This window comes from Heterocephalus glaber, unplaced genomic scaffold, assembly GCF_053883595.1.
Source record: "Heterocephalus glaber isolate CG9 unplaced genomic scaffold, H.glaber_assembly_v1.0 deba00001550, whole genome shotgun sequence".
In the NCBI taxonomy this organism is placed as follows: Eukaryota; Metazoa; Chordata; class Mammalia; order Rodentia; family Bathyergidae; genus Heterocephalus; species Heterocephalus glaber.
In genome coordinates, this window is record NW_028258343.1 from 10,677,784 (window position 1) to 10,704,342 (window position 26,559).

At 37.5% G+C, this 26,559-nt stretch overlaps 1 long non-coding RNA gene and 1 pseudogene across 1 annotated transcript in view; one reads left to right on the plus strand and one right to left on the minus strand.

Annotated features, from left to right (window-relative positions):
* Window positions 1–9,280: 9,280 nt before the first annotated feature.
* Window positions 9,281–26,559, minus strand: part of LOC110349478 (uncharacterized) — a 177,618-nt gene continuing 160,339 nt past the window's right edge. Inside the window, exons 3-4 of the long non-coding RNA XR_015442629.1 lie at window positions 12,062–12,162; window positions 9,281–10,329 (exon numbers count right to left, since the gene is read on the minus strand). This is a non-coding gene — a long non-coding RNA (uncharacterized LOC110349478). The remainder of the gene's footprint in view (window positions 10,330–12,061; window positions 12,163–26,559) is intronic.
* Window positions 19,435–19,527, plus strand: LOC147824237 (U2 spliceosomal RNA; annotated as a pseudogene).

Below are 26,559 nucleotides of genomic sequence, written 5' to 3' on the forward strand. Positions count from 1 at the left end.
TAATAACAGTCAATATGGTCGGTTACCAAGCACCAGTCCTTGCAATAAACTTTTGTGATGAATGAACTTTGTTTGAAAACAACTTGCAAGGAGTTTTTTGTTTCTTTTTGTTTTGTTTGTTTGTTTGTTTTGGTTTTTTGCCTTTAAAAGCTCTCCCTTCTCTCAACTTCCTGGGATGCTTCTGTGGTTCATCACAGCACGTGTATTTCTGTTTGCAATCCGTTGACATGTTCCCAAATAAACTCGTTTCTTTTGGAGAGTTACTGTCTCTGTTATTTTAGGTTGACTCCCTGCTGCCAAAGTTATCCACATTTCCTGTTCTCAGATAAACAAAAAGATCCACTCTCTTCCCATCTTTATCCCTACTGCTCCTCTTCTTCTCACTCTTGTATTATCTCACTCCCTTTTTCTTTTCTGTTCTTTCCACTCTGACTGTGACTCTTGTTCTTGCTGACATTTCCTACACTTGTGATCATATTTCCTCTCCCTGGGGCCAGGTTCTCTACTTGCTTTTCAATACATAAGGTGTATATTAGTACTAACCTGCTTCACATTTCCTCACTAGTCCATTAGTTGTGGCTAACATTCTCCCTTGCTTCTCGCTCAAGACACAGTTTCCTGAAAATGGGCAGGTTGGTTCAGCTTGGTCAAGTTGTCCAACTGTACCTGGGAAAAATGCCTATCTTTGGCCCAAGGGACTAAGCATGTGAACATTACTATCTAATTGGGAGGGCTTTGGAAGCAGCCTGAGAAGGAAGCAGCTTCTCTAAAAGCGTTCCTCCAGAAAGAAAACTGTTAGAAAAATAGATTTTAATAAAGTAGCTTGGACTTTGCCGAAAAGCGTAATATTTTAATATAGTATTATAGTAATGTATGAGCAACTTAATAGAACAAAGACATTTCTATTATTATTATTTCATTTGTCTTTTATTCATGGAAGTGAAGCCTATAAAAATGAGTAGGGTGGGGATTTAGCTCAGTGGCACCTTGCCTGCCTCGCAAGCGCAAGGTCATGAGTTCAATCCCCGGTACCAAACAAACAAACAAGACAAAAACCAAAAATGAGTAGGGAAGAGGAAAAAAATAAAAACACTTAGTGTCCAATATGATAAAAATTAAGGTAATTAGGAGAAAATGAAAACATCTGTTACTTACGGAGCATTGTCCACGTGCATACCAGTGCCCATCTTTTAATTCATTGCATGTATGTTGCCATATTTGCTTCATTACATGAGTTATATTTGGCCTAACCTCACCCAGACCTATGATCTCTCTTTTAAGGTCTGCTGACCACCATGGCAAGGAGCATCACTTGCATGCACCTTTCTGAGGAGAAATCATAATTTCTATTTTATTTCTAGTGACTTTTCCTATTAATGGCTAGAATATATTTGACTTTTGGGTCTACTATGTGTCAGGCATAATGCTAAGGCATTTACTTTTATAATCTCATTCAATTCTACCCACTTGCCCTCAAAACTCACCAGAACTGGGACATACACCATAAGACTTTTACAAAGCTTAACAAAAAGACCGACATTACCCAGTAAGTATTGATTAAAGTAAAATTCAACCCAAGGATCTTGAGTTCATGCCTGAGTCTCCATTGATAGATTTTACGGCCTCCCCAGTGTTTCATTTCATTTTATTGTTTTTAGGAAGGACACCTAGTGTAGCTAAAGCGTCAAGGGACATCATATTTGCAAATTATTCTCATATTCCAGAAAAACTATTCCGTATAGACAACGAAAGAGCATGACAACATGAGCAAATGGGTTACCACTGGGACATCTGGCCGGATTCCCTTCATGGTTCTTGAAATTGTTTGATCTTGGGTAAAAACATAAATTTGAAATTAAAAAAGAGTATTTTTATAAAGATTTACTTTATACTCCATACTTGTCTGAGTTACTTTGTATGTTACAAATCTGGAAGTGAGACTCCTAGGCAAGAGCTATGTGCATTTGTAATTTTAGTGTCAAGTTACTGTCAAGAATTGCTTTAGTTTGCATTTCCAGCAATATAGAAAGTTCTCAAACTTCCACAACTTTCTCAAAGTTATAGAAACTGATACTGTTACACTGACATATTTTCCATTCCAACAATTATCTGATAATGACTGTATTTTGTTATTTTGATTTGAACATCTGTGATAACTTATGTATGAATATATCGCCATATGTTTTTAGATGCTCAAGTTTTTTCTTCCATGGATTGTCTATTCATATATTTTGCTCATTGCAAATATTTTTATGTTTGTTACTGTCTCATTAATATAAAGGTCCTTAATACTTACCTTTATTTTATGTGTAAAATATTTCTTAAACTGTGTACATGTTTGTCATTTTTTTTACTTTTTAAAGATCAAAAAAGGGTGAGTATCCTGAAAAAAGAATCAATTCAAGCTCAGGGTTCATTTAGTCCTAAACTGAACTAATGACAGAGAAAGCCTAAAGAACCTGTATTTCATTTCAATAGTATCCATTTTCAACCGATTTTTCTCAAAACAATTATCATCAGATTTCCCTAATCCCTGATTTTTGCTGTACAGTAAAATAGAAACAACAAGTTGGCAATTGAAATAATAATTAAGGTTGAATTTTATTCTTTGTCTTCTGGAAAATATGTTTAAATTAAATGAGGCTCCAAGCAGTTTGTGCTTTGCTTTAAAATATAAGTTCCTCCTCCTACTCACACTTTTATGAAAAATTACTTCAGTAACTGGTTGAAAGGTGTTAACTTGAATATCTCAGTTTAAAGGGATGTAAAGAACCCAGGACAGTTGTTTTGGAATACAAACAGATTAATCTGTCTTTCCTAAAAGATGTAAATATAATTTATAAAACTTGGTCTCCACAAGTGAATGAAGATTTGTGGAAGGCAGTAATGAACATCTTCAACACTGTACTTCTAAATTAAATATGACATTAATGGAACCATTTAATGCAGTTCAGCTCTACTCTGATGGCTATTTTAATTGGATTGCTGCTGCTATGAAAAGAAAAGCTACTGAAAATGGTGGAAAAACTAGGCATTCACTAAAGCACCCCCTAAGATGTTGAATTGAATTTGCATGTATAATCAGTGAGGTTAGCTCACCGTGTCTCTCTTTCATAAGTGCAACATGATTCAGTGGCTAGACAAACACACAGTGGCTCACTGTCAAGCCTATGGCCTGTGTTCTGGTGACAAAGCGTCTTTTTCCTCAACTAGGCTCTAGGTCTCCTTGCCTGCTATGGCTTTGGGTTACATCATGTAATTACCAGACAGTACTTTCATGCTAAGGTGAAGCTTTCTATTGAGGACTATGAATATGTGAATGAGACCTTGCAGTTAAATATACAATTGAAAAAGAATGAAGTTCATGGTAATATTTCCCTGCCCCAGGTAAAATACTGTAACATACAGGCCATTTTGTCAAAATCAGTTCTGAACTCTTCTTTTCTGAGTCTTAAAAAAATAAAACACGAGAAATAGGCAAAATTCTCATTTTAATTCTAAAGAGCAAGAATCGGGGCTACTATTTTATTTAGAATGCCTCACAAAGAAATTGTTGCACTTGATATCAACTTATAAACTTGAGGCTGTAATCAAGTGAGAGAACTACTAGATCAGTGAGTCTCCAGGTCAGAAAGAGTCATCTTGGAAGCTGTTTTCCAAGATGCTGGCATTTTTTTGTATTATTTGATTTTATTGGGAGTTGTACAAGTGGTTATACTTTTACAACTTTCCCTCAATCTAACCATTCTTTTCATATTAATTGGAATTTGCCATTCATAAATATTAGCTTCTTATTAAAAGAAGTTATTCTTAGAGAATATTTAATAATGAAGGTACCTCTACCTACACACACACACACACAAACACGCACACATTCACTGTGTATTAAATTTTGTCTATATCATTATAACGTCATGCCAATACACAAGTAATTGTTTTATTTTCCAGATTTATTAATGTGGGCCTTTTTTCTTGCGAAGTGATGTTCCTAGTTAACAGCTACATATTGCCGCCACCAAAAGCTGCTGCCGTTTGAAGAAATTGATTTTTAAAAAACTCTGAGTAGTTTTGAAACAAACTAAAGTCACTGATTACCATTTTCTTCCTCACAAAAGAGTAACCATAACAAAGTAATGTGGAAGTGCCTAGCACTCATACACAAAAGCCTCAAATAATCTTTTTTTACTCATATAAAAGTGAATACTGTATAATGCTAGATCTTTGGTTTCAATGGCAATGCTTCACATTGAGGGAGCTGCTACTGAAATTGCATCATCCATTGTCATTTAATTTCCACTGCTAGGGAGGCAACTATTAAGTGTGAAAGTGGTATAAGATTGATACCTGATAATATGCTCTCACAAATGCATACACCCATGTAAGCATGGCTTTTTATCTGACTGGAATTCCTTTCTCCAATGGCATCTACCAAGTCTCAGATAAGATGTAATAGCTAGGCAGGTGGTGTAAATGCAATAGAAATAAGGGCACCTGGTCTGAGACAGTGAATTTTCTAGGGAAATAGAATGTTGCAGTTGTCAGAGACTGGTCTAGCCTAGGGCTAGAAAACGTCCCAGAGGCAGTAAGGGCAATGTTTCTCAAAGTGTAGACCTCTGACAACTTTGGAAGTTACTAGAAATAAAAATCTTTGAGCCACATTCCAGACTTTCTGAATCAGAAATCTAAGGGTAGGTATGCTTTTTATTTTTAATTAATTTTGTGGTGCTGGATATTGCCACAGGCCGAGCCTGAAGATGGCCCTTTCTCCTCCCTACTCCCTTTCTCCTCCATAGATTAGAGAGTCAAACAGACTCTGACTCATATGTAGATCCTGGATGCCACAGGCCCAGGAGACGGTTACATTGAAATAATCATGCTACATTCTGTAGGCCATGCAACACTATTTTTCCCGCCTTCTCTTCCTGTTTGGCTTCCACTATAAATAAAGAGCGAGCGGTGCTCCAGGAGGCCATGAGCTCCTGACAAGCTATGGTTCCACCTGGTTCCAGCTATCAAGAGTAATCTTGGTCTCATCATCTTTTCTTCATCTCCCACCTCTCTCCCAGCCTTCAGACCCTATGCCGTGCAGGTTGTGGCAGGATATCAAGCAGGATCTCATTCATGCTAGGATATCAAGCAGGATCTCATTCATGCTAGGAAAAGAATCCACCACTGAGCTACATCTTTGCTGTGGTAGATACATTTATCAAAACCTTCAGATAATTTGCTCCCTATTTAACTTTGAGAACTACTGGTCTAGAAGAAGCAATCAGTTGCCAAAGGAAAGGTTGGAAAATCGATTGTCAGTTTAGTTGAGGAGTTAGGTGAGTACTGGGAAAAACAGTATCATGCTGGTAGAAATGCAAATATACAGATACTGCCAAAGTAAAACCTGGCTGAACCCAGGGTTCTGTTTTACTAGGCCCTATCACTGGCAGTAAACGATTTCCAAACGAGAAAAAGAAAAACTGCTCTGACTGGCACAGATGAGAAGGAGCATTTGTGATTTGTTTCTGATGAAACTGTATTCATAAATCTGGCCATGGTACATTGAGACCCTTGACAAGCACTAAGCTTATTTAAAACATTTGCTTTAATTTGAGCGATTTTAGGCATTTACACTAAATTAGGCAAAGTACCTGTCTGAGAAAAAATATGATCTCTGGGTGTGTAATGAAGAGGCTGCTGACAGGGACTGTATAATTCTGGAAGAGTCGCTAAAATCAGCCACACAATTTGGAATATTTTACAGGGTTATCATGTCACATTGACATAATGAGAGCAAGTCAAAGTAAAGGTACAGCATAAATGCATATTTACTGCAAGCTCTGCACACCTATGTGAAATACGATAAAATTACCAGTGTTCCTATAATTGTGGGAGACAGTCATAATTTAAAATTGCAGAACTAAACTAAAATGTCATTTAGCAGTTTTTTGCAAGTTAACGGTTTAAAAATTATTTCCCTTAATAGCCTAAAATAAATTTTATGGTTCAAATAGGAAAGATGTTTTAGAGTTATGCTAGCCATTAAAATATGAAACTTTAGTCATATCAGACACAGACTAAAGGCTACTAAAACTCTTCTAAAAATACTGTCATCAAATCAAGAAGTTATAAATGGATACAGAAAGAATCCTATCAATTCGCCTCAGGCTTGTTTCCAGGATGATTTTTCATATCTCGTTGGTGAGGTCACTTGTTTCTGTAGCTAAATAACTCAGAAATTTTATCTATCCAATTTAAATGGCGATGACATAAGATATTTCTGCATTTAATATTCACTTCAGATCTTAAAATATTTTTATGATTAGAAACAAATGGACCTTATCTCCTCATCCTCATCAGTTGAAAGCAAAATCTCTTATTTTTCTCGTGAGCCTGAGATTATGCCTAAATTGGGTCCTGTTGTCCTGCTGTTCTTTGGAGTATATTTTTAGTTTTTGTGCTTACTGTCTGCCATTCTTGTTACTTTGCTGTTGTATAAATGATACTGTATTTTGAGTTTGGCGTTTTCTACTGTGCACTCTCAATTAAGTCTCTATTCTTCCCCACCTTGCCCGGCTCCTCTACACCTATGTCACCCTGGTTCCTTATTCTGTGGCTCTGATTTGCATTCACCTTGTATGGGATCTGGGCAGAGGAGCAAAATGTGCCAAAAGGTGAAATCCAAGGGCTGATTCCTCTGGCCCCTCCCTGCTAAGTTGAGACCAGTTGGCTGTATTCTTTACCAAAGATTACATTTGCTCTTTGGCCTTTTTCTGTAGTTACATTATTCTGCCTGGGTTTCATTACTTGGTCTCCTCTCTTTCCTCATTGATTGTCTTTATACCTTTTAAATTCATTCAAACTAGTCATTTGAGTGAGCTGCCTTTTTGTTTCAGAAACCTTGATTATACAAAAACAGACATCTGCTCATCATGTAACATCAACAGGAGAAGTTCAAGCTGCTATAAAAATGTCTTAGTCTTGGTTATTTATAAACAATAGAAAATTCTTGCAGTTCTGAAGTCTAGAAGTCCAAGATCAAGGTACTGATAGATTCAGTGTCTGGTGAAGATGCTCTGCTTCATAGATGGTGACTTCTAGCTATACCCTAACAAGGCAAGAGTTCATACAAAGCAGCTAAACACCCCCCTTGAACCTTTTAAAAATTGTTTTATTTTTGAGACAGGATCTCACTATGTAGCCAGGGTGGCCTCAAACTCCTGGTGGTCCTCCTGCCTCAGCTTCCCAAGATTACAGGCTTGGGCCACCAAACCTGGCCTTGGGCTTTTTTTTAAAGGACAATGATCTCCTTCACTGAGGTGGTACCCTCATAACCTAATCACTCCCAAAGGCCCCCTTCTTAATTCTGTCACCATGGGGATTGGGTTTCAACAGATGAAGTTTGGAGGACACAATATTCAGACCATAGCTAATGCCAACAGCACAAAATTTATTTCTTTTGTCCTTTGCCTGATTTTCAGAAAAGCAGAAGTATTTATATCACAGCATCATGTCTAATTCTAGTTTTAGCAAAGCAAAGGAAGTAGTACAGTAGGGGTATTAATTCTCTCTTAAAGCCTTCAATGGAAAAATAAATGGACGCACGACAAAATGCCATATGTCTACACAGCTCTTTATAGCATGTTAAATCTTCTTGCATACATCATCTCACTTAAAAAACCAAGTCTGGGAAATGATGATGAAAAAGAAAAAAAAACAACTCGTTTGCAGCTTGGGTACAAAGTTTTACATCTTCAGAAAATATATTTTATATGTGTATTGCATGCATAGCCATTTTGATGCATATAAAACTCATATATATGTAAAGCACCTTAGTAGGAATTCAGTAAATGTTGGTTCTTTTTTTAAATTCCAAATGCAGTAACTCATTATCCTATGATGTTGAATGGCATCTAAATTATTGTCTGAAAATTTCAAACAAAAGTTCTATGGTTAAGAATACTGTAAATTATCTATTATTGTGCATCTATTCATTATTTCAAGAATCACCTCCAAAATATGTGGCTTAAAAACAATAATCATCATTTATTATCTTTTCCAGTTTCTCTGAGGTGGGAATTTGGCAGTGCTTGGATAGACAGCTCTGGCTCTGGCCCTCTTGTGTGGTTGTTCATCTTGGCTTTACTAAAGCTACAGAACCCACTGTGAGGACTTCCCTCTCATAGCTGGCAAACGGATCTTGGAAAATGTGTTCCTGTCCACCTGGGCCTCTCCAGAGGGCTGCCCGAGTGTCTTTACAATGTGTCTCCCAAGTGAGAGAGGACAGGGTTGAAACTGCAGTGCATTTTCTGAATGATCTATTCTTGGAACCACTTAGTCATTTCCATTACTATTGGTTCCAAAAGCCAGCCCCCATTCAGCATGCAAGTTCACTCTGCAAAGATATTGATACTGAGAGCCGTGTAGAATGCTAGCTACCCTTTAAAACTAGGAAATAAAACAGTAATACAGGGCCGGGGATTTAGCTCAGTGGTTTCTCTGCCTGCTGCGCAAGCGCAAGGACCCGAGTTCTATCCCCAGTACCAAAAAAACATAAAACAAAACAGTAATACAATCAGTGATCCAAATGAGGCTTACTAAAGATAACATTACAGACACAAAAGTAAAGAGATCAGTGAGCTTGGGATTGTAGAGAAGGCCTCTAGAAGATGAAATGGTACTAAATTTGGAAGTTAAATAGTGTAAGGTTGATAAATATGGAGAGAGAAAACATGAGAGAATGTAACAAAGTGAGCATAACCAAGCATAGTTAGGAGTAAGGAGAAAAATATTCCTAAACATAAGTTCAGTAGTGAAAGAAGCCAAGTTGAAAGGTAAAATTTAGTCCTTTGGGAGAATAGAAAAGCATGTCACTGACACTAACATAATTAAGTTAGTATATAAGATGAGTAAGCTAGTAGGAAAGAATATTTTATTGATATGTAAGGAATTCATTGTAACTATTTAAATTTGAAGGGATAAAGATTCAAATTAAATTAATTTTTATGGGGTTGTTATAGATTATCATGCTGGGGATTAAACTCAGGATGTTGTTTGTGCTAGCCAAGCTCTTTACTACTGAGCTGCATCCATAGACCTAAATTATTGCTAGCTCTTGCAAGTGATAGAAAAGAAGGGATGAATGTCAAAGACATTTTAGAAGAGCTGACAAAGGTCCACTGTACTGAATACCTGAATAGAGCCATCATTCATCTATGTCTCCAAGCTGAAATTACCTAAAAAATGAAGGTACCAAGTCTGAAGAAGAAACTAGATTTTTGGAATCACAATAGATAATAAGAAAATACACTGTTTATTTTGTGTCGGAGGTGGGACAACCAAGCAAACTAAACAGAATTTGCTAACCCTTTGTTTAAATTTGCAACACCTGATATATTTGTTATCTTCCTGAGCCTCATTCTTAATTCTTGAGAAAAATTTTGGCTCCTTAAAACTAATTCTGGTTGTGAATAGTACATTTCACACAGCCTCAGTAGAGAGCCTGACCAGTTCTTTCTAAGGGTGTCCCAATTTAAACTTAACAGACAAGTAAGATGGGAACATGGAAAACCAAAAACAAATGTGAAGTAAGGGAATCTAACGGGCAGGAGAAATGTAGACTATTATATTAATTACTAAGACTCTGCTAATGGTTTACATTTTTTCTGTGAGAGAGTATGTTCAACAGAACTACAGAAATAGATATCAGAGATAGTCATTTTGAAACTGAAGTCAATAGGGCTACCTAAACATGACCAGTGTCACTTAATAGTTAATGACCTCAAGCCTCACAAGTATAAAAGAGTCCAACTCTTTCTATGGTAACAACATACATTTCTTCATCTGTTCATTTTCAAACTTATATATGAAAAATTCAAATAGGATCTTTTCCTTAGTGTAGCTCCCGTCATAATAACTTGATTGATTTAAAGATGGAAACAATCATCAAGATATAGTTGCTAAATTTTTCATTATACAAAAGTTGAGCCATACAGTATTTGCTTGAAACAGTTCAAGTACACTCACAAGCAAATTAGAAACAATTTTATAGTATTGGTAGCCTGAGTCTATGGGTAAAAATAAAATTAGTTCTTCCCTTTTCCTGAATTTCTATAGCCCTTAGCTCTGTTCTTGAATACAGATGTTTATTTTGGTTCAGGAAATAAGTAATAATCTTTTAAAGGATGTGGACCATGTTTAACTTCTATTACCCTTTCCTCAAAAATCTTAGAACTGTGTTCAGGATATAATCAGAACTCAGAATGTGTTTGCTGAGAGATGCAAATTTCTCAAGTTCACTGAGGCTTGAGTGGCTTTCGTTTCACATCCACTCCACCGCATCTGTCAAGAGGGAGAAGCATATAACTTCCATCAGAACTGTCATGTAAATAAATGAGCAGCCTGTTGTGTTTGTCACACTTACAGGGTCCAGAAAATGTGTTTTCACCATAGACCTTGGGGCAGTGGCCCTGCCTGTGACTGTTGCTAAGGGAACAGAATGTGGCAGGCACCTGGGGTCCTAGTTGGCTGACTCCCCTGCTGTGGTTTTTCTGAGCTCTACCTTCAGAGTCCTCCAGTTGCTTCTGCCTTGGAAGATAAGAAGAATTTTTAGTAATTTAGATCTGCAGCCAAATGCCAGGGTTTGCTCTTTATGCCTTATCAATTTTCTATGTTACTAAGGTTGGTGAAATCAATAGTGACTGTGAAGGAGAAATAGCATAACCATAATGCAGTGCATCATGGAAAAACAATTCTCATGCTGAAGGTCACTACACAGGATCAGTTTAAATAAAATGATGCTGCTAAATACAGAGACTGAAGGGAGACCTTGGAAGTCAAGGAGAAAACTTTGCAAAAACTTATCTGCCTGGTTGTATTTCATAATATGATTCCCAATTAAGAGTAAAGAGCAAGCCAAATTATTTTCAAAAGCAATCATGGTGACCATTACTGGTTTATAGCAACTTTATGTAATGGAGACTTAAAGTTTTATTAGGCAATTTGTAATCATGTCTATATCCTGTAAAGTTGTAAAGTAAAACATAGAACTTGAAGGTAGACAGGGACAAATCTTAGGAATTGTACTCATAGATTCTTTTTTTTTTTTCCAGTATTGGGGATTGGAACCAGGGCCTTCACACTGAGCTACATTCCCAGCCCCTTCCAAATTTTTTTAAATTTTGAGATGCTCTTGCTAAGTTGCCGTGTTGCCAAGGCTGAGACCAAACTTGCAGTCTTCCTGCTCCAGCATTCTAGAGTGCTGGCATTACAAGCATGCATCACCACGCTCAGCTTACGCTCAATAGCATTCAAATAGAAAGACCTCAAAGACTTGTGGTCCATCCTCCAGACCTTCCCTGAATCATCTGTACAGAATTGCCAGCAAAAAACCCTTCAGTGCTGAGGGAGACCATGAAAACACTCTGGAAATACCATGTTCTTACTATGAGGCTACGGAAATTGGCAAGAGGTGGAATTCAATCAACTCTAATGTGTATTTTGACACTACGGCACTTCCGGAATGTCCTTTCTTATATTGAGACAAAATATTACTTCTATAATTTCTAACCATTAGCTTTGTGACCACAAATTGAGTATATTTTTGGTTGAAAACTCCTCACTACTGCACTGAATCATTTACATATTTTTCCTCCTGAGCCTAGAAGCTCACAGTGAAAAAAGGAGAAGACTGCTGGTTTGAGTAGTCAGTCTCTTTTCTGTTTCCCTTCCTTATCCTTGTGTTTCTCCTCGACACTCTTCTCCATGCTGTCCTTCCCTTCTTTCTAGAGATGGGCTGGGTGGGATACGGACTTTACAGGCGGGAAGGGTTGACGTGACTGGCTCTGCCATGAGGTAGCATAGGTGCTCTCTTCTAAGCTTTGCACTGGCCCAGCCCTGTGGCCCCTGCAGGTGGCCCTCTTGGGGGAGATCAAAGCGATTCTAGCCCAATGCTCTTCCTGTTAAGCAACTCAAGTCCAGCTTTCTCCTGCTCTCCTGGTTTGGTGGCTACTCACAGTCTTTGGCCCTTTGGCTTTTTTCAGATGTGAATTTGGTGCCAGGGTCTGTAACTCACCTACTCCAGATTTCTAAGCCAAGCTCCCCAGTTGGCTTCCTCGGAGTTCCTCTGCCTCTGCTTGATGTCTGGGATACATACACGCACACCTGTCCCCTGTCCTGTGGAGGAGACATGGAACATCACTGCACTCCGTTTCCTCTGAAGAACTTAGCTCCCAATCAGTCTTGGCTGTTTGTAATATTAATCTCCTAAATATCCATAAGGTATTTTGTCTCATCTGTTTCTTTGTTTGTTTGCCTAATTCTCTTAACTCTGACAGTGATGCCCCTTCTTTGAAGTATGAAGAAAGATATTTAATGCCATTGGTTTGCTCTCCTTTGAGGCTTTGCTCAAAGTGGAGATATGGTCCTGCTTTAAAGCCCTGCTGCGCAAATATCACCATTGACTCTCTTGGCCTTCTCTGTCTTTTCATGTACAAGTCATTTGGATGCCAAATTCTCCCAAAGGGTTTTCTCCTTCCCCCCAACACACACACTCCATCCTGTAATTCCTCCTCACTAAACTTCCTCCCTTAGGAAATACCTTGCCCTGCTCTCTGTCCGCACATTTGGCATGTCACCGTTCTTCTCAGTCTATGGTTGATTTCATGCCTCAGTCTAGAAAGTTTGATGGTGACTTTGTACAATTTTAAAAAGTTCATGTTTTGAAATCATTTTTGCGAAGGTCCCTGTGTTTCACTCCTTCTCCTCGGTATCCTGCTTTGACTCTGGTTTCCTATTCACTTGTCCATTTACTCTTGGGCTGCCTCCTTTGTCAAAACCATCACGCTCTGGTCACACTGCCTCTTCACAATCACCCAGTACTCACTGAATGCCTAGAAAGTGTGCAGCACTTTTCTAAGCAACATAAAGATCAGGGGAATTTAGGGTCCATTCTCACAGAGTCTTACTTTCATTGCCCAGAATAGAATGCATCAAATTATAATAATAAGAGAGTGTTCAATATGCTTAAAAGGTGTGGTCTTCTTACTGGACAGAGTCCAAGGAGGTTCTCAAAGTGGAGATGGAGAATTTTGACTCACTCCTCCCATGGAGCAAGTTGTGGATTCACTGATTTCCATTACAGAAAAGAAATCTCAGGATGCATGAGTAAGAAGTATAGAGGAGATTACAAGGCAGAATTTTTTAAATATACACTCAAAGAAATAGAGAAAAACACTTAAACAGTCTGAGCTGGGTATATTTGTGGGGGATTTGGAGGAGGAAATCTGTAGACTTGGGAATCTATGGAAAGAGAGGATCCAATTTACAGATGAAAGGCAGGCGGGAGTTCTTTCTGCAGGGGAAGGATGGTGGCCTGTTCCTAGGTGACAGCCACCACGGGTGACAGCTGTGGCCCATCCACAGGGAGAGACCCACTTCCCAGGTGAAAAATGGCCCAGGCTTATTAGGGATTTAAGGACTTTAGGGATTTCTGACTGATTTTGTGTCCCAAATCTGCAGGATTTTTTTTTTAAGTACAATTTTACAATTATGACATTTCTAGTCTCCTTTTTCTCCCCATTAAGTTAATTGGTACATTTTAGGTATACAATACAGTTACATTCATCATTGGGATCTTGTACCATTACATGAGTATCTTGGTTCTTATTTTTTCCCCATTTCCTTGCCCTGCCTTCAGCCCCTCCACCCTTCCCTATTTACAAAGACTTTGGTTCCTTTTTCTCCTTTTCTCATATATTTTCCTTTCCCTTCTTTCCTTTCTCCTACCCCTCCCATTTCCCCTACCCCTTTAGACCTTTTCTTCCTATTTCACATTATCAATTATTCATTTTGATCCTTATTTACACTTTCAGTTTCTCACACCTGTGAAACTATTTGGTATTTACATGTGTATCCTATTTATTTCACTTAAGAGTATGGCCTCAAAGTGCATCCATTTAGCCATAAACTAGAGAGTTTCTCATTCTTTATGGCTGAGTAGTACTCCTAACTTGTTTTTCCCACCTTGGCTCAATCTGATAATGTGCTGGTTTCCACCTAAGCCATAAAGTGTGGGCTTTCATAAAATTTTAAGAGATTCTGAAATCTCTCCTAATCTTGAAATTTTTTTCACATTGTTCAGAGAAAGGGTAACTATTTTTCTCCCACAATTTTGTACATACTAAGCCTGCAGATGTACCTTTTTAAACTTTCCACTGTTAACTTCAACTTTCCCTAAAGATATACTTGCTACATATTTTTACCGTGGATTTTGCATCCACTAGTTAAATCATTTTATTTTCAGCTATGTCTGTGCTTGATATTTAGCTTCTACATGGTTGGATAAAGAATAATCAGGTTCTTATCTCCTCATTCCCTTCCACCATATATATTTATTAGAAGTTCAGGGCTTTGTGGTGATGATAATGATATTAATGACAATAACGACACTTTCTATTTGTATTTCACTTCACAAAGTACTGACATGTACACTCTCTTGTTTGATTCTAAAAACACACCTGCAAAGCTTATGACTACTTTGTTTCTGATTGAACCTTTTAGAGCCAATACTAGTTCCTTTCCCTCTCATGTGTTGTGCCTCAGGTACTTCATACAGAGCTTCTGCCCCTCTAGCCCTGTTTCTCAGGTAACTCTCCAGGCTTCTGAGTGCCTTTGCTCACATCCCCCTGATCCCAGGTGCAGAGCTGATGGTCTGTAACTATCTTCTCTCTACCTTTGCCTCAGAGACAGCAAGCTTGCTTGCTTCTGGATCCTGCCTTATTCTGGGGCAAAGCCTGATTGGGCTGCACTTTGCATCCTGTCATGGAACATTATTACCCCACCATCCCTGAGATCTCTCAGCTGCAAATCTCACAACCACAGCTGTGACCCTTCTCTCTTAGGGAGGGAGCTCATCAGTGCCGAAGTCGATAGACAGATGAATCTAAAACCCCCAGTTTAGGCATCCTACAGGAGTTGCCATTTTCTTCTCACATGGCAACATGACTTTAGGATACAATAGCTGCAGTGAGGTTTGCATATCATTCTGAAAGACTTTAAAATGTGATTTGGTGTTATTACACAATGAAGTGAATTTTCTAACATTTGTGATGATATTAAACATGGAACTCTGTTAAAGGATGCCCAGTCTCATGGACTGATGTTTCTTTCCTCAATGCTTTTTTTTATGAATAGTTGACCACTACTACCACAGCTTTGTTTTCTATAGGATTCTACACATATTTACACAGATTTCCAGTTTTCACAAACTCGTCCTGTTGCTCAGAAGTAGAACATATTGAGCAACAAGACTGTCAATGACTTGCAGGATTTAAAAGCCACACAGATAAATACAAGGATGGCAGAAAGCCTAAAGAACAAGAATAATTTTAGGAGATCAGAATCGCTGAGGGTTGCTTCAGAGGGACTCATTTACACATAACACACCGTTAGCCTAGACAGAGGTATTTATATTCAGAGTAAGTTGTCCCTTATTTCCTGAGAAAAAAACTCTTTTAGATACTTTTACTTATAACTTTAGAGCATTACAAGATACATTTTTATTCTTATGTTATTACAGTATGGATGATTTGTTACAAAATAGGTAAGCTGGCAATATTTTCAATGTGATTTATGTTTTGAGTTTGTAGGAAATATAAATTAATTTCTTCTTTTTTTATTACCACTAAATTCTGAGAGTAAGTGCATTGTGTGAAAAAGAAAGTTAAAACCTTAAAAAGAATCTATAAAAAGAGTTCCTCTGCTGTGCAAGCGCAAGGACCCGAGTTCAATCCCTGGTACCAAAAAAAAAAAGTTCCTACAGGATGTTCAGAGGAGAAATTTCCATCTGCCGAGGAATTGGATCTCTTCCCCTAATAGCTGAAATCACTCCCAGAGCTGAGCAAGCTCAGAGCTGGCCGAGGCAATGTTAAAACCATGTTGATGCTTCCAAAAGCCTTCCAAACCTTGTCAGAGTGGGTGTGCAGCTTGGGCTTAGATAAGATTTCCCAGAGGTTTAAGTAGCTTCTCACTTATTTCAATTTGGCTTTCTCCTTAGCTGGCTCCTACTCAGCTGTTCCAGCTTGTGTTACTATTCTGATTTTCAATAGTACAAAATCCTAAAGACGTCTGTAAAACTGTATCGCTCTGCTTCACATAGAAAGAAAAAAATGGATTTTTGCATCTCATGCTGTGGAATAGGGTTTTAAATATTGGCAGTCTCACAAATGCTCTGACCCTTTAGCAATCTAGGTAGTTGGTCTGTCACTTTTCTTCCATCTTATAGCTTTTTAAAAAATGGAGCACTGAGTTAGGCTCTGGAATTCTCTTCAGAAAGTGCCTTTTCTCATAGCATAGTGCGTTAATATAGGCAGGCTGAAACAAGCAAAAAATATTCTTCCAGAAAATAACTTTAGGGTGAATTTTTCTAGCTGGGGCTCCAGTAGAACTTGACTGTAAGTACAAATCAAAGCAGTAAAACTTACTGATTCTCATCGTTCAACCTTATATTCCTGTTTTTAAGATAGTCGCTTGAAACTGAGTGGATGACTTTCTCTCTCAGTGTACCCTTTGCTCTTGTCCTGTTGAACTTTACACCACTCACCTCAGCCACTCCTGTGACACCCAACACCATGTCGTTCGCTGAGGTCACCACCTCCTGTAACCACACAGGGATATCGCTCACACAGCATGGGAGGGGCTCTCTGTCACCAGTTTCCAGTTTCTGAGTCTTTAATCCCATGGTTCCCTTCGGCTCCCCCTTTCTCTGGAACCCATCATTAAAATGGAATCTACATTTCACCCCAGTTGTCCATCCCCTCACTCCCCCGAAAGCTCACTTCTCCCACTTGGCTCCCCAACCTCAATTTCAGTTTCTAATCTCTTCACTTGGTCTCATGGGAAGAAGAACAGAGCTAGGAGAAAATTGTTGTCACCTGGCCAAGCCATTACACATTTTGTTTGCAACTGTGTATCACGTGTCACTCATCAACCTTTAAATTGACTCTCTGCATGACTCTGGCTCCTACTTCCCTACATATTTTCCTCCCCAAATGCCTTGAGAAAACAAAAGAATTGGCATGAATTCTTGCAAATATTTCCCCTCAAATGCCAACTGCGTTCTGTTCTGTTGTTTCTTGCTCTTATTTTATTCTGTCTACAAAGCTTCTTTCCAGGAGTGTCTTCTCCACCTTGCTCCATGTGTCGGGTGGAACTTCCTAAAAGGAAGATGATGCACGTGGTGGGTGGCAGGAATTGGAGAAAAGAATCTGTTGTGAGCACTGCACAGATATCCAGAAACTGCACCAGGACTTGCCGTCATGAAATAGCAGGCTTTGAAGATCCCACTGGACCAAGACTTCTGGTGGAAAGGGGATTAATGGATGGGTATTTCTCTGATACCCACTCCCATCTCTTGGTTCCTAGAGAAACAACATTGTAATGATTCTCCTAAGTCACTCCCAGTGGCACTCCTGATTAAGGTACCTCATTCTGCTCCTACTGTAGGGAACAGGGAAGAGGGACATTATGATGAGTCCTAGTCTCCTGTGAGCCATGACAGCAAAGGCAAATTAATGAATTAAGACAGAAATTGAGACTTAGAGAAGAAGCTGAGCTTTGAGCCTGATCAATGGTGCTCTGGGCAGCAAAGACCAAAGATCCCAAGATTGCCACACCTTTATTCGGTACATTGGGAGTAACAGATCACTCAGAGAGCAGTGGAGGCAATAATCCTAGAACAATGAGGAACTTATGTAGATGAAGGTTTTGTTCCTCCCCAGGAGGTCTTCAGCCGGTGTAATCCTGCCTTGGAGCATCACAGGATCACTGGACCATTGAGGTTTTAGCTTTGACCAGAGGCAAAAATGGATTTACATCTCGACATGTCATAGCCGGTCTGTAGGCAGGAAAATTAGGCCTAATCATAATTTAATTGTGAAATGATTTTTCCAAAAATTATGTAGAATTGCTTCTGACACCTACCAAGTGGTGGACATATAAATCCAGTTTGGCAGAATTGGCTCATTGAGCAGATTGATATGAACAGCTGCCCCGATTCATACTGAAAATGAATACTTTATTCCTTGGGGGGGGGCGGGCAGAGCTGCTTTGAAGCCTGGTGCTTCCATTTTCCCTTCAGTTTTATGAATGATGCTTATAAACAATGATATGTGAACACTAAGACATGAATATGTGAAGGTAATATGGTGTGCTAATTAGCTTCACATCACTGTAACCAAATACTAATACAAATGGTTTCAGAGGTTTCAGTCCATGGTCAGCTGTCTCTGAGGCAGATATGTCATCATGGAAAGGCAAGGTAAAGGAAATGTGCTCACCTCTTGGCAACCAAGAGCAGATTTTGATGTGGGCTGCTTTAAAAGTAATAAAACTTGTAGGAGAGACAGAGGAAAAAAGCCTAAGACAAAGAGATCAGAGACTAAAAATGGCACCCAAGGTCATGCTCCACTTACTTCAACTAGGCCTCACATCCTGTTTCTATCACCTTAGTAATGACACCAGATTATGATCCCAGCAATGATCCCATAATGCACCGGTGAAGGTAGAATCCCCATGATCCAATAATTTTGAAAGCCCATCCACTGGCAACCCAGGCCTCAACACAATGAACCTTTTAGATAACAATCATAATATATGGCACTGAAGAAAGCATTGGTTAAAGAATCAGGAGATCTAGGTTCTATTTTCAGTTCTGCCATAGTCAGCTGTAATTCATCTGTCCTTAAGTTGCTTCATCTGCAGAATGAGGATTCTTAATTGAGGGGACATATCTAAATCTGTGGGATTTCTTAAAACCATACACACTCATTCCCTATGCAAATTCAGTTAAATGCTTCTCCCTGCTCCCTGCCCACCTATGTATGGCCTTACTACCGAAAATTACAGTACAGTGAGCCACCAGGACTGACATTAATGTGTTGTGCCCCTCAGACATTTTGGATGGAAAAATACTTTATAAGACTCAGATATTTCCAAAGGTCTTTTTAGTATTTTATCCTCTGAGTTGATGAGATACCTTTTAAAAAATACAACTGCATCAGACAGGTTATGAAAAAAAAATTTAAAACACAGGCAGATGGAAACCTAGGAATAGAAACAGGAATCAAATCTCAAAATGTGTAAGAATGATTGCAAAAGATTTTGATGTGGGCTGCTTTAAATGGAATGATAAAACTTGTAGCCGATATATTTTAGTTCTCCAACATAGCGGTTTTGCGAAAAAAGGCACTACATTTGGAAAAAAACCTTGAGGTATCTTTACCACATTCTGTGTTTAGAAAATTTTTATTTCATTAAGTATTAAAGTTATAAATATGGTCATAAAATAGCTAACATTAAGTGTCTAACAGAAAATGTTTTGATGCATTTCATAGAATATTACTGATCTAGAAGAACTTGGTATCAAATCTTCCTGAATAATTTATTATTATCACTTCTCAGCCTTTTGGCTAAGATCAAGTGTAGTATCTGAATAATTTATTATATATCAATGAAATATATTACAAATGCAAGTGATACAAAAAAGAAAAATAGTTCAAATAAATCAAATATACACTAATGAGCTAAAACAAGACATGAATTAAACATTGACTAGTTATAATTTTAAAGAAACATACGAATCAAAATTTAAAGTGCACTTTAATGAGAATGAGCATATCAGTTTGGTGCTACTGGCTTCTTTCACTTGAAAAGATGTTAGGAAATCATGCTTTCAAACTGCCAGTCAGCTTTCACTTGATTATCTTCTAAAAGTCAAATTAAATGTTTATAATGAATATATTTTCTTGAAGTTGTTTATTATTTTTATGTTTTCTATTTTACACATTCAAATAAATATGCACCAACAACAACATCACAGTATTCAGGCCAATCATATTTAATACTTCTCTATTTTAACATTTAAAAGAGCATTGCCTTTGATATGATATTCTCTGCCCCTAAAATTACTTCAGATCATATGGGATAGACCCATATGCTTATGGTGCTCCACAATTTCTGCCAATTGTTCACCATATGGTACTACTAGAACATTTAAAATTATGCTCTATCCTGGCTGCATTAATAACTTCAGTAGCTAATGCATGCATATAATTGTGGGTGTAACTCCATACTCTTTATTGCTTTTTGTATACCTTTTACAAGTTCTTTTTATATAAAAGATAAGAAATATTTGTTGAAAAAAATGAGATAATTAAAATTTCAAAGGTAATCATGAATCTAATTAGTTCTTTACCCTGGCAGTGAACATCCACTCAGGAAACTTTTAATGATTTCAACAATAATTACATCGGCAGGAGAACAATGGAGAATATAAGTTATGGTGATAATTATACCAATCAAATGCCTGTATCTTACTTAAGTAAATTCTTTTAGAACTTCTGCCTTGGTATTACTTTGGCTGACTTTATAATGCTATCACTCATTGTTTTGTAAGTTGAAATCACTCTTTCATCAGGAGGTGACAAACTAAAATATATAACATCCTGTAAATGCACAGTGAAGGACTAAACAAGAAGAGTCTTACTGGGACATATTACATGGTGTATTAGCTTTCCTGTTGCTGAGATACAATAGCCAACATCAAAAATTTAAAGAAGGAGAGGTTTAATTTGGTTCACAGTTTCAGGAGATTCAGTCCATGGTTGGCCGGCTCCAAGGCAGACATGGTAGAAGAGTGCAGTCCAAAAATTCTTTCATTCATCAAAGCAGGAGAACAGTGCCAGAGAGGAAGGGGCCAGAGACCATTTCTCTGTGATCCATCCAGACACACCCACAAGTGTATTTTACTAATCCCACGCCAATCAGGTTGATACAATTAAGGTTAATCACCACTTAACAGTTGGTCACACAGGGCATTCAAATTTTGGATCTTGATTTTGCCCTCCATCAAATAACAAACATTTAAAGTGAGATAAGACTAAATTTAGATTAAAAATAAAAGTAGGTTCTATTTCTAAGAGATATAAATAAATCAAATAGATATTTTAAATAAAATGAGAAAAAGCTGATAAATACACAATATGATGGAAATAGTGAATATTTAAATTTTAAAATAAATTATAGTAAAAGACACATGGCTCTTAATCTCCGCCAAAGCATTTGCCCTCATTTCTAACAAACTTATCCCATTGTTCTTGCCTCTTTCTAAAGTAGTTTTTGAAGTCCTCTTTTAGTTGTGCTGTAGTGGCTGCCTTGATACCCTGAATTGATTCAAAATGTTTACCTTTTCACTTTGGGGAAAGAGCCAGAAGTCACATGATACCAGATATGGTCAATAAGATAGATGAGGATGTACTGCAGTGTTTTTATGAGCCCTCTTTTCCTTTGGATGGCACTTAGCAGCAGCATTCACTATGTTTGGTTTTTTTGCATTATCAATTATTCATTTTAATCATTGGTACATTTTAGGTGTACAATATAATGACGTTCATCATTAGAAATTTGCACCTTTACATAATCTCTCTTGGTTCTTATTTTCCCCCTTCCCCTGCCCTCCCTTCAACCCCTCCAAACCTTCCTATTTACAAAGACTTTGTTTCGATTTTCTCATATTAATTCCATTTCCTTCTTTCCTTTCCCCTACTCCTCCCACTTCCCTTCCCCTTTGACACTTTTCTTCCTATTTCACATCATCTATTATACCTTTTAGTCCTTATTTACAATTTCAGTTTCTCACACTAGAGAAACTATTCGGTATTCACACATGTGTGTCCTATTTATTTCACTTAAGAGTATAGCTTCAATGTGCATCCATTTAGCTATAAATGCCTCTAATTTCTCAGTTTTTATGGCTGAGTAGTACTCCATTTTGTTTTTAAAAACCCCACATTTTCTTTACCCAGTCTCCAGTTGATGGGCAGTTTGGCTGCTTCCAAGTTATAGCTATCACAAATTGTGCTGCTATGAACAGGGGTGCATATATGACTGTGGTATGATTCTTTTAATTCTTTGGGAAGAAACCCAGCAGGGGTATAGTTGGGTCAAATGGGATTTGCACTTTTAGTTTTTTGAGGTATCTCCATACTGATTTCCATAGTGGTTGCACCAGTCTACACTCCCACCAGCAGTAGAGCAGGGTTCCTCCTTCCCCACAGCCCCGCCAGCATTTGTTATTGGTTGATTTCATGATAGCAGCCATTCTTTCTGGAGTGAAGTGGAATCTCAGCATTGTTTTCATTTGCATCTCTCTAATGACTAGTGATGTTGAACATTTTTTCATGTATTTATTTGCTATTTCTACTTCTTTGTCTGAGAAATGTCTGTTCATTTCAGATGCCCATTTTCAGATTGGGTCTTTCAATTTGAGAGGTCTGATTTTTTAAAGTTCTTTATAGATTCAAGATAGTAGACCTTTGTCTGAGGAAGAGCAGGTGAAGATTTTTTCCCACATTGTGGGTTGTCTCTTCACACCACTGGTGGTTTCTCTTGCTGTGCAGAAGCTTTTAAATAAGAAGAGATCCCACTTGTTGATTGTGTGTGCTAGTTCACAGGCAACTGAGGTTTTGTTCATAAAATCTTTTCCTACACCAATGTCTTCAAGAGTTCTACCTAACCTTTGTTCCAGCTGGTTCAGCGTTTCTATTTAAATATTTAGATCTTTAATCCATTTTGATTTTAGTTTAGTGCATGACAAGAGATATAGGTCTAGTTTTAATCTTTGGCAAGTTGAAGCCCAATTTTTCCAGCACCATTTATTAAAGAGGTTATCTTTCCTCCAGTGAGGGAGTTGGGCTCCTTTGTCAAAGATGAGGTGGCTGAGTATGTCTGGAGTTGTTTCTGCATCTTCTAATCTGTTCCACTGGTCTTCAGGTCTGTTTCTTTGCCAGTATCATGCTGTTTTTATCACAGTAGCTTTGTAGTATAGTTGCAGGTTGGGGATTGTAATATCCCCTGCCATGTCTCTTACCTAGAATTGTTTTTACTATTCTGGGTCTCTTCTTGTTCCAAATGAATTTTTCCATTGTTTTCTCAAGGTTTGTGAGTTATGCTGCTGGGATCTCAATTGGAATTGCATTGAATCTATACAGCAGTTTTAGAAGTATAACCATTTTCACTATATTGATCCTTCCTACCCAGGAGCAAGGGATGTCTGTCCATTTTCTGATATCATCTTCAATCTCTCTTTTCAGAGTGATACAGTTTTCAGAGATGCAGCTTTGATTTCTTTTGTTAGGTTGATTCCTAGGTATTTCAGTTTTTTGGATGCCATTGTGAAAGGAATTGTTTTTCTATTTCTCTCTCAGTGAGTCTGTTTTTCGTGTAGAGGAAAGCTATTGATTTTTGTGTGTCAACCTTGTATCCAGCTACTTTACTGAATTTGGTCATTAAGTTTGGAAGGCTTAACATGCAGTGATAGTTGAACATATGCAAATCAATCAATGTAATACACTATATCAATAGAGCCAAGGACAAAAACCATATGATTATCTCCATAGGTGCAGACAAAGCATTTGACAAAATCCAACATGCATTTATGATAAAACCCTAAAAATATTGGAATAGATGGTCTCTACCTCAAATTGATAAAAGCCATCTATGAAAAACAACAGCCAGTATCATACTAAATGGTCAAAAGCTGAAATCCTTCACACTAAAATCAGGAACAAGACAAGGATGTCCACTATCACCACTCTTGTTCAATATAGTTCTGGAAACATTAGCCATGGCAATTAGAGAAGAGAAAGAAATAAAAGGAATAAAGATAGGAAATGAAGAAGTCAAATTGTCATTATTTGCAGATGACATGATACTCTATATAGAAGACCCCAAGAACTCCACCAAAAGTCTTCTAGCATTCACTATGTTTTGATCACATTTTATTAAGACACAAAAGAGGGCTTCCAGGAGTGCTCCAGGAAGTGGTAAAAACGATGGAATAAGTTTGTTTCAGGTGAGGAAGTATTTTGATAGGAGTTAATGGCAATGTCTTTTACTATAATAATTTTTTAAAATTTAAACAATAACTGTATATTTTTACCACACTTCATACTACATAAAATAACATTATTATCTGAAAAAAAAGGATTTGAGGAAAAATTATAAAAAGAGATAAATGGAGAAAATGGGCTATGACTTTTTAAAAAAAAAAAATTATTCAGCCATATATTCAAAGTGAAATGGATGGAATTACAAAGATTTAAAAGAAGTACAGATTTTAATTCACCTAAAAAAACCTAGGTTTTAGTATATAATAATATAGATGATTGAAGTTTATAGAACATATTCATATCCATATATATAATATATATGATTAGAAATTAAAAGAGTGGAAAGCACCAGTTTCATATTTCTTCTAATTAGGATATGTTATTGTTAGCTTATTATTTTTCTCTTTTGTATAGTTCAAATGCTTCTTCCTTACAGTTACATCACATCATTGTCATTATTGTGAAAAAGATCTGAAAGTTCATTTATCTCTGTGTCACTAGAAACCAGAAATGTTATTTAAACTGCACTCTACTCCGTGTAAATTAAGCTCAAATTGGACTACCTTCTTCAGGAAAACTGACCTCCCAACCATCAAGAAAAAAAGCTCAAAATGACTTTAGCCACCATCTCAACATTCTTTGATATGTGTTCTTGACCTTTTCTCTCAGTTTTATGCACAGAACAAAACAAGACAATTTTGTATTTTTTCCAACTTTACCTCTATGTATTCTTTTGTTAGATAAACCTGCCTTTTCCAGGTAGATTATCTTCCTTAAACCCTTTCTAAACTGAATTTATGGACCCCAAATTGATCAACCAAATAATACAAACAAGAGTGTTGTAGTTTTTGATATGTACTCACCAAAGATTTTTTTCCTAACCGTTTGACTCTATAACTAATTCACTTTTATGCTAAAGTATTTACCCTACTATATTATATAAAAAAATTATCTGCACATATTTTCACCTATAAAAAAGTACAGTCACATATTATCTAGGGCTCATTTACTAAGTTTAAAGGGAGATTTAGAAAAGTAACATATATTTTTAAAAATTGTATGATCTCTAGCCTAAGTCTCTAACCTCCAGATCCTCACAATATTTTCTGGTTATCATTTCTTCTATCACTTTTTAAAAACTTTCTCTGCCATCTCCCATGATGATCTTTGATAGACTTTTTTATCTACTTGATCTAATTTTATATGATCTCTTCCAAAATTGTATTGTTTTCATTACTCGATAAGATAACATATTCCATCTCAATAAAAACATAATTTTCAGTTTTAATTATCATATTTAACATTTTGTTCATTTTGTTTTCCATCTTGATGTGACAATAATTGTTATATGCAGGTTCTGCTGCCCCTTACCATCAAGTTTACTAAAATCTGGAATGGAGAAGCCACAGAATACCTCTGAGATCTTGCTCCTTTCTGACTTCAGTGGATTATGCAGAGGAATAGAAAACAAAAGTGGCGAAAGCAAATATTCAGACATTTATATCCAGATCTTCTCATCTGCACAAAAGTTCCAACAAGGCGGGAGTGATAAATGGAAGGGCTTCTAAACACTTTCGGTTTAGAATCCTGAATGAAGCTGGCCACCCCTCAGAACCTTTCCCTTGTGCGGGTGGTAGCACGTGGTAATATTCAGCGGGGCAGCTGCAGGGAAGAGTGAGCAGATCACTGAACCTGGAGACAATCCCAAGACACTTCCCACCCACTGTTTGGCAAGCTAGAGCTCAGGAGTTCCTGCATGTTCCCCCAGCTCCCAGGTGGAGATTAGCCAGGCAACTGAATAAATGATTGGTAAAACTCCAGAAAGATTTGGGGGTCACTTTTTAATGGGAGAAATCATTGCATGTCTAAATTATTGAGCTTGACACTAAATGGAAGTCAGTCTGTCTTGTTAGCCATCAGGGTATCCTGCTATTAGTGGGCACTTAGAGGGGCAGTTCAGCAAGGTGACATGGCTATGCCTCCCGGAGCAAAGGTTCTGGTGAGCGAACATTGCACAGCTCACCTGGCCATGGTCGATGGAGGGGGACCTCAGCAAGAAATGTAAGCTCAGGGCCAGTCTAATCTCACCTTGGTGAATACAAGCAGCCATCAGCTACCCAGCAATGAAGACCAGCAAAAACCTGGTGGAGCACTCTCCTAGCCTTGCAGGAAAATAAGCATTCCTTCAATTGTTAATGTCCTTTCATGCTGGGGAGAATGAATGGGAGACAACTCAGTGGTGACTATAACTTTGAATTGATTAAATATTTTTCTGAGTGGTTGTTTTAAACTGAAAGACAATACTTAAAAGTAGGAGAGAAAAGTAAGAGCATTAATTGGAAATTTTTAGATTTAAATTATTTTTCCCCTAATGTCTATGTTCTAATAGATTAATTGTAGAAAAATTAGAGTGGTCATAGAGAATTAAGAAAAGATGCATAAGGCCAGGGATTTAGCTCAGTGGTTTCGCCGCCTGCTGCGTAAGCTCAAGGACCCAAGTCCAATCCCCGGTTCCAAAAAAAAAAAAAGAGAGAGAGAAAAGAAAAGATGCATATATAAGTGTAAATAATTGGGGTGCACCACAGTGTAAATAAATAATGGTGCAAAAGTACAAACAATTGTGCAG